The 12,036-nt window shown below is 43.5% G+C and overlaps 1 protein-coding gene across 1 annotated transcript in view; it reads right to left on the bottom strand.

Moving 5' to 3' along the window:
- CPQ (carboxypeptidase Q) overlaps nt 1–12,036 on the bottom strand; it is a 718,960-nt gene that overhangs the window by 116,723 nt on the left and 590,201 nt on the right. The gene's annotated exons all lie outside the window — the stretch shown is intronic.

Raw genomic sequence — 12,036 nt, 5'->3', positions numbered from 1 at the left:
ACGGTCTGTGTGAAAACACGGATGTGTGTGCAAACCCATTGAATTTAATAGACCTATGTGTGTCCAGTACATGTGGAAATTGACACCACATGTACCGAAAACACGGACGTGTGAAGGAGGCCTTAAGTGGTATTTCCACCCCAAACACATTTATATCTTACGGATATACCATAAATGTCTGATAGGTGCCGTTTTCTCTTCAATAACCACACCTATATCGAGAATGACAGTTCTCTTAATCCTATCTGGCCATATGAAACGGCCGTTGCCTGATGCCTCCACATTGTGAACAAAAAGAGGAGTCACCTTGTTCTATGGGAGTTACGGAAACATCCTAGTAGACACATTCTCAGGCCAGTATCACACTTTCGAGTGCCTTGCGTGTAACACGCGCGAGTCTCTCATTGAATCACCTGACACGGCTGCATACTCTCTGGACAGGAGCGTCTCAGCTGCATAGAGATACATGCAACCGACCCGCACCTGTCAGGAGAGTGTGTGGCCGTGCCGGGTGATTCAATGAGAGACTCGCGTGAGTTACACGCAAGGCACTCGCAAGTGTGATACTGGCCTTACACTGAATTTGGATTTTTTACAATTATATTTTATGCAATTTTACAAGTTGGGTGAACGGCATCTGGGCTAGTGCCAGGAATGTTCATTTGGATTTCTTTTTTGTTTGTATAACATAATATCACTTTTTTATTCTTGTTAATAAATGCACTTTTTTTTGTTATCTCTCACAAAAGCTGAAAAAAAGAACATTTGGGGCATTTTAATTACATTTGAAATCACAAATGCATTTGCTGCTTTTTAGCCATTTTACATATTTATTAGATTGGTTTCAGGTGGCCCTAATTTTGCTCAGTGTGCGGTCTCATCAGTGTGCGGTCTCAGCGGTGTGCGGTCTCATCGGTGTGCTGTCTCATCGGTGTGCGGCCTCATCGGTGTGCGGCCTCATCGGTGTGCTGTCTCATCGGTGTGCTGTCTCATCGGTGTACTGTCTCATCGGTGTGCTGTCTCATCGGTGTGCTGTCTCATCGGTGTGCTGTCTCATCAGTGTGTTGTCTCATCGGTGTGCGGCCTCATCGGTGTGCTGTCTCATCGGTGTGCTGTCTCATCGGTGTGCTGTCTCATCGGTGTGCTGTCTCATCGGTGTGCTGTCTCATCGGTGTGCTGTCTCATCGGTGTGCTGTCTCATCGGTGTGCTGTCTCATCGGTGTGCTGTCTCATCAGTGTGTTGTCTCATCGGTGTGCTGTCTCATCGGTGTGCTGTCTCATCGGTGTGCTGTCTCATCAGTGTGTTGTCTCATCGGTGTGTTGTCTCATCAGTGTGTTGTCTCATCGGTGTGCGGTCTCATCAGTATGCTGACGGTTGAGCAGACTGGTGTTATCATGTACACACAAGTGATTTTTCATATAGCTGTATAGTGTTATAAAAATTGCAGCATGTACCGTATAACAGCACAGACCCACTGTGTTATTATTAGATTTAGATTACATCAAAACCAGGGACGCTGAATATGCTGTTCATGGTGGTATAGACGTTTCTAAGGCGGGCTTTACACGCTGCGACATCGCTAGCAATTGCCAGCGATGTCGAGCGCAATAGCTCCCGCCCCCGTAGCACATGCGATATGTGGTGATTGCTGCCGTAGTGAACATTATCGCTATGGCAGCGTCACACGCACATACCTGGTCGCCGACGTCGCTATGACTGCCGAACAATATCTCCTTCAAGGGGGAGGTGCGTTCGGCGTCACAGCGGCGTCACTGCGACGTCAGTAAGCGGCCAGCCAATAGAAGCGGAGGGGCGGAGATGAGCGAGACATAACATCCAGCCCACCTTCTTCCTTCCGCATTGTCGGTGGAGGCAGGTAAGGAGATGTTTGTCGTTCCTGCGGTGTCACACACAGCGATGTGGCCCGCTCCTGGCCACATAGGGAAGAAGAGTGCCACTGCTACACAAAGTGTTTTGAGAGTGCCAGTGTCACCATAAGAAACACTGACACTGCACCAGCAATTGTGAATGTAAGTTAGGGTTAAGGTTACTAACCCTAAAGCTGGCCATACACCTTCAAGATAAATTGAAGCATAAATGTGTGATTATTGTTCATGGAAAAAATATAAGCACTCCCCCAAAAACAAGCCCTAGGCCTTTTTTTGGAAAAGAAAATAATATAAGACCCTGTCTTATTTTTGAAAAAATATGGTACTTTTAGAGTTCATTCATCAAGATAGACAGAGAAAGGTCAAGAATGGCAGAGACCCAAAGCCAGAGTCTGAGTAATGGGTCAAATCCAAAATATCAAACAACTGCTTTCATAAATTAACCAAATAACTTTGTTACTCCAACACAGTCCCACAATTTTGAGCAGGTTCAGATATTCAAAGATATTCAGCCATAGATTAAGCACCAATACTTGAAGTACCCATCCCCTTAATAGGGTTTTTCCACAAAAGACATTTATCAACTATTTAGCTGGACCTGCCACCGATCACTAGAACAGGGGTCCTGATCTCCTGTTGCTAATCACTATGGATGGAATTAAATGGATTGGATTGGTGTCACAGATGCACAGATGTTACCTGTCACGGAGTTATCATGGCCGGCTGACAATCCAGTGGCAGCAAGTGCTAAAAGACCACAGAGATTGGCAGCACGTGTTGTTATCTGACAGTTCCCTGTTTCTGCCGCAAGTAGACTCTATGACTCTGGAGAAGTGTTGTCATGCCTCTCAGTTGCTATACTCTGAAATCCTTTATTAACCTCACCTTGGGGTGGGTTGAGTGTGGTTTATAGTTAGTTCCTTGCTGAGGCCTGGAAAGGTTGTTTCCTGTTGCTCCAGAGACTACTGTGGTGGCTGCCTATATCTCAGATAAGTGTTTGTCTTTTGTTAACTACCAGGGCTCTGGTAATTACAGTTGTGTTTACCCTGTATTGTTCTCTTGTGCCTTCCCATTGAATTAGTGGTGTTGACTAGCACTCATACCTGCCACCCGAACTTAGGGCCCATTTTCCAGGAGAAGACAGGGTTCTAGGTATCCAGCTCGGTGACAGGTGCAGAACCTGTATAGAGTTGGTGAGGACATTATGGGTGAGCTGCAGGTTGTTGTCAGGGGTCACAGCTTCCCCCTTCCCCTAGTCCTGTATGTTGTCTCACATGGTTGGTATAACCTCTCTCCCCTGCCGTGCAAAAAGGCTCAGCAACTGGCATCATATTGTTGTAACTGCACAGTAAACAATTTTCTATTGGAAACTTTTGTGGGTTCTTTTTCTATGGACCCTTTAGATCCATACACTGCTTTATCATGCTCATTTTTTTCTAAATGAACAGTAAAAGATGAATGATAAAAAAAACTGTCAAAAAAGAATCATTAAGATCGCTACGTTGCAATGTCTGCATGATTCGAGCTAACGCTTACACCAGGACTGCAGACGCTTGACTTTCCGTACATCACGTTCTTAAACTCTTCTCAAAGCGTCTTGTGAACTTTCATAAACAATCTGTGATGTACAAAGGAAAACACTTGCAGTTCCATTCTATGTACTTCATGTTTCTTGGATTCGACAACTTTCCCCCGTAACTGCTTTTTGCTGCTGGACAACAGGGCATTGACACCACCCAAAATGTGCAGCCAACAACATTCCTACACTGGAAAGAAATCCGACACAGCTTCATGCCTTCCTCATTACATTACTCAACTTGAGGTTTATTTAATTAGCTATTATTTTGGGATAATTTCAGTTAAAATGGAGGATAAAATTACGTCTGGGTGACTTGTGCTCTTATTAACTCCACTGAGCTTCATGAATTGCCAACACCAACCTCTCACCAACCTACAGCTCAATCCACTGAAAACAAAAGCAACTCACCAAAAACTACACAAAATTCTAAATTGATTTTTATTGTACAGATATAGATTTGGGCTCGATGTGGGCTGCAAGCTTGTATATTTTGGGCAAAACATAGACTACAAGTGCATCTCAATAAATTAGAATATCATCAAAAAGTTAATTTATTTCAGTAATTCAATACAAAAAAGGAAACACATATATTATATAGAGTCATTACACACAGTGATCTATTCCTATATATTATATAGAGTCATTACACACAGAGGGATCTATTTCAAGTGTTTATTTCTGTTAACGTTGATGATTATGGCTTACAGCCGATGAAAACCCAAAAGTCATTATCTCAGAAAATTTGAATATTATATAAGACCAACTGAAAAAATTATTTTAAACTCAGAAATGTTGGCGTCCACTGAAAAGTCTGTACAGTAAATGCCTCAATACTTGGTCGGGGCTCCTTTTGCATGAATTACTGCATCAATGCGGCGTGGCATGGAGGCGATCAGCCTGTGGCACTGCTGAGGTGTTATGGAAGCCCAGGTTGCTTTGATAGCAGCCTTCAGCTCGTCTGCATTGTTGGCTCTGGTGTCTCTCATCTTCCTGTTGACAATACCCCTTAGATTCTCTATGGATTTTAGGTCAGGCGAGTTTGCTGGCCAATCAAGCACAGTGATACTGTGATACAGTGATACAGTAAACCAGGTATTGGTACTTTTGGCAGTGTGGACAGGTGCCAACTCCTGCTGGAAAATTAAATTTCCATCTCCAAAAAGCTTGTCGGCAGAGGGAAGCATGAAGTGCTCTAAAATTTCCTGGTAGATGGTTGCATTGACTTTGCTCTTGATAAAACACAGTGGAGCTACACCAGCAGATGACATGGCTCCCCAAACCATCACTGATTGTGGAAACTTCACACTAGACCTCAAGCAGCTTGGATTGTGGCCTCTCCACTCTTCCTCCAGACTCTGGGACCGCGATTTCCAAATAAAATGCAAAATTTACTTTCATCTTAAAACAACACCTTGGACCACTGAGCAACAGTCCAGTTCTTTTTCTCCTTGGCCCAGGTAAGACGCTTCTGGCATTGTCTATTGGTCATGAGTGGCTTGACAGAAGGAGTGTGACACTTGTAGCCCATGTCCTGGATATGTCTGTGTGTGGTGACTCTTGAAGCACTGACACCAGCAGCGTCCACTCCTTGTGAATCTCCCCCAAATTTTTGAATGGCCTTTACTTAACAATCCTATCAAGGCTGCAGTTATCCCGGCTTCTTGTGCCCCTTTTTCTACCAAACATTTTCCTTCCACTCAACTTCCATTAATATGTTTGGATACAGCACTCTGTGAACGACCAGCTTCTTTAGCAATAACCTTTTGCAGCTTACCCTCCTTGTGGAGTGTGTCAATGACTGCCTTTTTGACATCTGTCAAGTCAGCAGTCTTCTCCATGATTGTGTAGACTATTGAACCAGATTACGGGGCCATTTTAAACGCTTAGGAAGCCTTTTGCAGGTGTTTTGTGGTAATTATGCTAATTTTCCAAGATAATGAATTTTCGGCTTTCATTGGCTGTAAGCCATAATCAAAAAATAGTAACAGAAATAAACACTTGAAATAAATCCCTCTGTGTGTAATGACTCAATATAATATACACGGTGGTCCAAAAGTAGGTGGACAGTATGTGTAATAGGGTTATCAAACATGATGTAAAATGAAACTGACTCAGTTGCCCTTAGCAACCAATCAGATTCCACTTTTCATTCTTCAAAAACTCTTTGGAAAATGAAAGGTGGAATCTGATTGGTTGATAAGGGCAACTGAGTCAGTTTCACTTTACACAATGTTTGATAACTCTATTACACATACTGTCCACCTACTTTTGGACCACCCTATATGTGTTTCCCTTTATTGAGATACAGTTGTAATAGTTCATGTATTTTGTACATTTTTTGCATCCTGTTCTGTCAAACTATTTTTTTTTATCTTATGCAGGATGCAGCCAGGCCCTTTAGTGTTGGCTTGAAGAATTGGGGTGTCTGTCCTTGTGGGGTGCACTTATATAGTCCTGGGCAACCTGCCTGATTTAATAATATGATTGAACCTCAATTCATTATTTGGGGTGACAACTCTTGTATCATATAACACCTGATAGCTCAATATCAAAGGTAAGTGGTCATCATCTGGGTTGGATTTTACAGTGGATCCAGACTCCAACCTAATTTTGGGCTCCAAATTTCTAAAAGAAGACAATCTCATTAGGAGATAACTTTTATGCCATTCGCCAGTGAGTGATGAGGTATACTATTTTGCTCTCATGTGTCCATGAGTCCCACAGAGTTTAAGGGAGTATTCCCATCTTATACATTTATAGTTTTCCATAAGATGCTCTGTTATGGACAAGATTATCATTATTATGAGTATATAGGAGTTACATGGAGATATCCATAAAGAACAAGATTTAAGATGTTGTTTGAACTGTACCCCACATATCTCTTGGCATAAGACTCAGACAGACAGTCTGGGCTATTCTTGTGACCAGTGAATCATGCTGACATTGCTTAATATAAATGAGGAACCAAGCACATTACAGTAAATTGTATATCACAGAATAAGCTGTTCTACTTTATCCAATAGGAGACGTGTTACGTATTCTTGGCACCTAGCCAATAAGGTTATATATATTTGTACAACTTCCGGAAATAAATCAGTCTTACTTTCTATTCATATCTGAGCACGTCTCTGGTGTGTGTGAAAGAGTGTGGTTATGCATGCTACCACGAGTGACTCATAATTTGGACTACAGACAGTTTAAGAGGGATGCATGATTAGATTGCATCAACCTAAATTACGTCCTTATCATTTGGCGCCCAACGAACCTTAGGACGGAGCTCTGGATGGCGGACGGCCGTGCTGACACCTTCAGTCGAAAGGCAACTACGCGAGAGGTGGAGAATTGCGCAACTCCAGCTGCAGGTGAGCACATTTGTATGATCTCACCTTGCAAACCTCATGCGTGTACTTGCATTTCGAAGGGGGGGTTGGGCTGTCCCAGTCTAGACACCTAATGACCGCCATCTCGCATGAGATAAGCCGTCCTAAGAGATCTCACACCAAGGTGGTCAGGTTCACCTTAAGCTGTCTGTAATTTATGTAATGTAATTGTAAATCACATGAAATGTAATGTGGTTTTTGTCTGCTCTAGGAGAAAAGCAGAAGTTCTATGTTTTATTTTTCTCTGACAACTGCAAGGGAAAAAGAGGAAGTTGTTATATACGCTGCATATATGAATATATATGGTTATATCTCCAGGTGAGATCAGCCACCTGGATGGTGTATATAGTGTCCTTATTGTTATGTCATTGTGTTGACCTGTGTCTACCTGTTGAGATGTCTGTCTATTTGCAGCAGGTGGAATACTTGCTGGTTACGAGAACCGTGAAGTTCTATGTGCTTTGTTCGCTCGTACTTGCTGGTTTACGGGAAAAAAGAGGAAGTTGTGTCACGGGAATATATTTGATATAATTTGATATATGGAAGCTGTTTCTTCTATGAGTGAAGGAGAAACTTGGAAAAATTATTAACTGTCTATGTATACGGCGAGATACACTGGTGTGTGACAAGTGACAAGTCCGGTCGATAGTTGATGCTTGATAAGGCCTTGGACGGACCTGATCTTCGGGGATAGAAGATTTGGAAGGGTTTTCTATGTACAGGTGCAGTGTTGTAGAAGTTACAAAAGTGGGGGACTGACCCTGACTGTTACCTGGTACGGTGTTCCTGCTAAGCAGTGAGTTTAAGTTGTACTCATTGGTCTTGTTTTAGTGGATGTCAGTGTATTCTTACCTAGGAATTGAATATACTGGGGAAAACCCTTGATGTCAGGCTTAATCATTGAGTATTGATGTTCTGGACGCATTTGTTCAAATAAGGTGTATATAGTGTGAACAGAGGTTACTAGTACATGAAGTAAGAGATAGTGAGGGTGAATTTAGTTTCTATCACCCGCGTGACACTACTTCCTGGTAGGACAGCCCGTTTGTGTTTGTGGTTTGTGGACTGAGGTAGAAATTCTGTGTATTCTGTGGATGTGTATAGTCTATGGTCCAGAAGAGGAAGTGGATTACGGCATAGCAGACATCCAGGTTGACGTGTTAGGTTTAGGTCGTGTACCCTTGAAGCATGGGGTCTAATCAGTCCACACCTGTCAAGTTAACGGCAGAGGAATTAGTAAGCAAACGAGAAGGAAGGAAGTATGTTAAAAATATGAAGTCGCTCTTGAAGGTGGCAGGAATCACTGCCAAGAAAGGGAGATTAGAGGAGCAGGAATGGAAAGATGTTTTGTTAAATAAGCGAGGGATCTTGAAAGATAAAGATCTCCTTATGGATGCTGAGGCATGGTATAGAACGTCAAAAGATGTTAGTAGATATTTCTATATTGCATATTGCACCAGATCAGAAAATGGCACCTCAGGAAGTGGCCAAGCCCATTAGGAAACAACGCCCTCCTCCTTATAAGTCGTCCCTCCCTCCCAGGACTCTTCAGACGCCATTTTTGGCCAACACCTACTTCCTCTTTTAGCGGCTGTTTCTTATCGGTAATTATCTTTAGTGGACGTTTTAACTCAGACACTACATAGTTCATCTTTAGACGCCATTTTAGTCCAGCCGACACCCAGTTCCCCATTTTTGTTTTAGCAGCCAAAGTCACTGCTCTGTTTATTGCTGACATAGCAGGGACTGCAGAGGGGGGAGACAGGGACCTGGAACACACACACTCCATTTTTGGTCATATATGCAGTTTTTCCCACTAATGAACCTTAGCAGAGGTTATTGCTGATAGTCCTGTGGAAACTTTTCCCTTCACTTTTGCATGTTTGTTTTTGCTGTATCTAGTATACAGTGTTTAATAGACCATATAGACTGCTCACTATTAGTCCTGGTGGACAGTGAATATTTTTCTGCCTATGGCAGTTGCTGCTTAGCCTGGTTTGAGATATTCTCACTTGTATGTTATCCTGCCTGGTATCTTGCACAATCTCAGTTCCCTGATAGAGAGGGTGGAGGTTCATGTGGTCCCAAGGGGACATTGATCATCAGGAGTTGACATATATTAGAGTTTTTCGTTGGCAGCACCCAGTAATCCTTTGTGTCTTAGTTTACAGGGTCTGACAGGAGAGAGGGATACGCTGGAGGCTCGACCCTGACCACCATCAGGTCTACCGTCGGGATGAGGGAGAGTGCAGGGCCCCGAGTTACAGGGTCAGCACAGGAGAGGTAGAGTAGATACGCTCCACTGCTTTTTCCTAGTTTTGTAGATGTAGTCAGGGGGTGCTGCTTGGTAGTTTCCAAACCCTCTTGTGCTCTTTTCTCTTTCCCCGGGATTTTAGGGGATTTTAGTTTTTAGAATTTCAGTGTTCTCCTGACCCCAAAGTTACACCCATTGCTCTTTCTTACAAACCTGGGTATAGTCCTTCGTATCAGGTCTCCGAGAGCCCATATGCAAACAACTACAGCTGGTAACACCTGAGTTACAGTCACAGTCACCTGAGTTACAGTCACAGTCACCTGAAGAGTATCATCACGTCATCTCCAGCCCAGAAGTCATTCTACCTGTTTGCCATGGAGGAAGACAGCAGCCCTTTGAACACTACTCAGCCAGATTGAACACCTACCTAAAGCACCAGTTGAAGATCAGTGCCCATATGACATCACTGCTCCCTGACAAAGTCACCATCTCCCGGTGTGGGGTCCTTAATCCTGCTGAAACTTCTCCCTCTTCCAAGCGGGGAGTGTCCCACCTCTGACACCTTGGTGGAAGAGGTAGTCGACTCTGGCATAGTTGAGGAAACTCTGGATTCGATACAGTGACTTAACACCTTTGGACCCTGACTTAACATCTTTGCGGATGGATCAAGATGTGCATCAAGAAGACGGTTCAACATGGGTATAGTGCTGGTAGCAGAAGACGCTGTGCTGATAGAGCAGTCGCTACCCTCATGCCTGTCTGTAAAGAAGCAGATGTATGTGCTCTCGCTGAAGCCTGCAAGATGGCAGCCAGCATCTACTCTGTATGGAAGACAAGAGACTTGATCACTGCCAATGGAACTGTACGCCGCCATGAGGCCATAGAAGAACGGATGGAAGCTTTGCTATTGCCAGACAGAGTCGCGGTGAGCAGGGTTGAGGCCTACATTGGAGGAGTCAAGGGAAGCAGTAAGAAGTGCCCTCACTGACAGAACATCCAAAGAAGCCCCAAGACCACTTACCAAAGAAACAGTCAGTCAATCGGTGCTTTTTGAATGACCCCGATGTGAAGAAAAGAGGATAGATGGAAAGTCTTGAGAAGACGTTGTCCTGACCCTACAAGAGCAAGTCCCAGAAGAAGAAGAAGAGGACTGAGATAGGGTGCAGCTGTGGGCTCCCGGAGACCATGGAAAGTGGCTAGTGACCTGCTTTCACTGCCAGCCAGAGATATGGCAGGCCTTAGACACAGAACTGACTCTACACACCCCATACCAGCCACAGAATAGAGGGAAGGTTGGGAAGATGGGGCAGTGTAGAAGGCAAGGGCATGAGAGTCTTCCCCTTGCATTGTTCAGTGTCAGACACACCCCAGCAGGGACCACTAGGTTGAGAGCCTATGAAATCCTGTTTAGAAGTAGCCTCAGATACTTCAACTAAGCTTGTTGTTTGTTTAAACATTTGCCTAATACACGTTTTTGAGTTTTCTCCTCCAGATCCAACCAGATCTAGATTTTTCCTCTCTTTTCTTTTTCTCTCTCCTCTTTTCTCTCTCTTCTTTTCCTCTCTCTTTTCCTCTCTCTTTTCTCAATCTTTTTCTCTCTCTTCCTCTCTTCTCAATCTTTCTCTCTCTCTTTCTCTCTCTCTTCTCTCATTCTTTTTCTTTCGGACGAAGATCCATGCATTCCACTACAAAGAGATGTCGGACCTGCCTGAGACCAGGAGATGGCTGTCTTCCCTCTTCTACCCGATACTTTGTGCCAGGATGATGATATCTAAGCATGTGGACTGGAAGACGACTCTACATCCCACCTTTGATGTCCCACCATTACCGCCTGAGGACTGAGGAGCATGAGACTCTGAGTGAACCCAACCCTGATAAATATTAGTCGATTAAAGGACTACTGCCACGTTCCCCCTTCCTGAATAACGTGTGCCAGCGGAACATAGCCATGAGGACAGTCTAGAGAATACGGTCAGGATCTGGCTTCCTATGCATAGTCTGTTGGGTGGGAAGGTTCATCCACAAGGGATGGGGTATCTCGTATGTGAGTGAGGTAACCATCGGCATTAGGACAGATCAATAGACTCGGGAAAAGTAAGGAAAGACTTTTTGGCTATCTCCAAAGGGGGGACTGTTATGGACAAGATTATCATTATTATGAGTATATAGGAGTTACATGGAGATATCCATAAAGAACAAGATTTAAGATGTTGTTTGAACTGTACCCCACATATCTCTTGGCATAAGACTCAGACAGACAGTCTGGGCTATTCTTGTGACCAGTGAATCATGCTGACATTGCTTAATATAAATGAGGAACCAAGCACATTACAGTAAATTGTATATCACAGAATAAGCTGTTCTACTTTATCCAATAGGAGACGTGTTACGTATTCTTGGCACCTAGCCAATAAGGTTATATATATTTGTACAACTTCCGGAAATAAATCAGTCTTACTTTCTATTCATATCTGAGCACGTCTCTGGTGTGTGTGAAAGAGTGTGGTTATGCATGCTACCACGAGTGACTCATAATTTGGACTACAGACAGTTTAAGAGGGATGCATGATTAGATTGCATCAACCTAAATTACGTCCTTATCAGCTCCATGAGTAGAGATGAGCGTACCCAAGTTCGATGTCCGTACTGAACACGGAGTTTACAAAAAAATAAATTGGAGTTTGGTTGTTTTACGTATTCAGACCACTTCCGCGAACATCACTGTGCTTGGATACACTTAATGTTCAGCTGAGTGCGAGCCACTTGCAGTGCTTGAGTTGCTCTCACTGGGGGTAAAAACAGTGTGATCGAATGTAGTGTGCACCAAACAAAAAAAAAATAAAAAACCCCGCCCTCCTCTGGAAGTGATCTGTTTATGTCTGGCTGTATGTATGTCGTAGAGCCAAATTGCCCAATCAATGACTTCCAATGAA

Source organism: Anomaloglossus baeobatrachus, chromosome 6 (assembly GCF_048569485.1).
Source record: "Anomaloglossus baeobatrachus isolate aAnoBae1 chromosome 6, aAnoBae1.hap1, whole genome shotgun sequence".
In the NCBI taxonomy this organism is placed as follows: domain Eukaryota; kingdom Metazoa; phylum Chordata; class Amphibia; order Anura; family Aromobatidae; genus Anomaloglossus; species Anomaloglossus baeobatrachus.
This window is presented reverse-complemented; position numbering and strand designations above follow the sequence as displayed.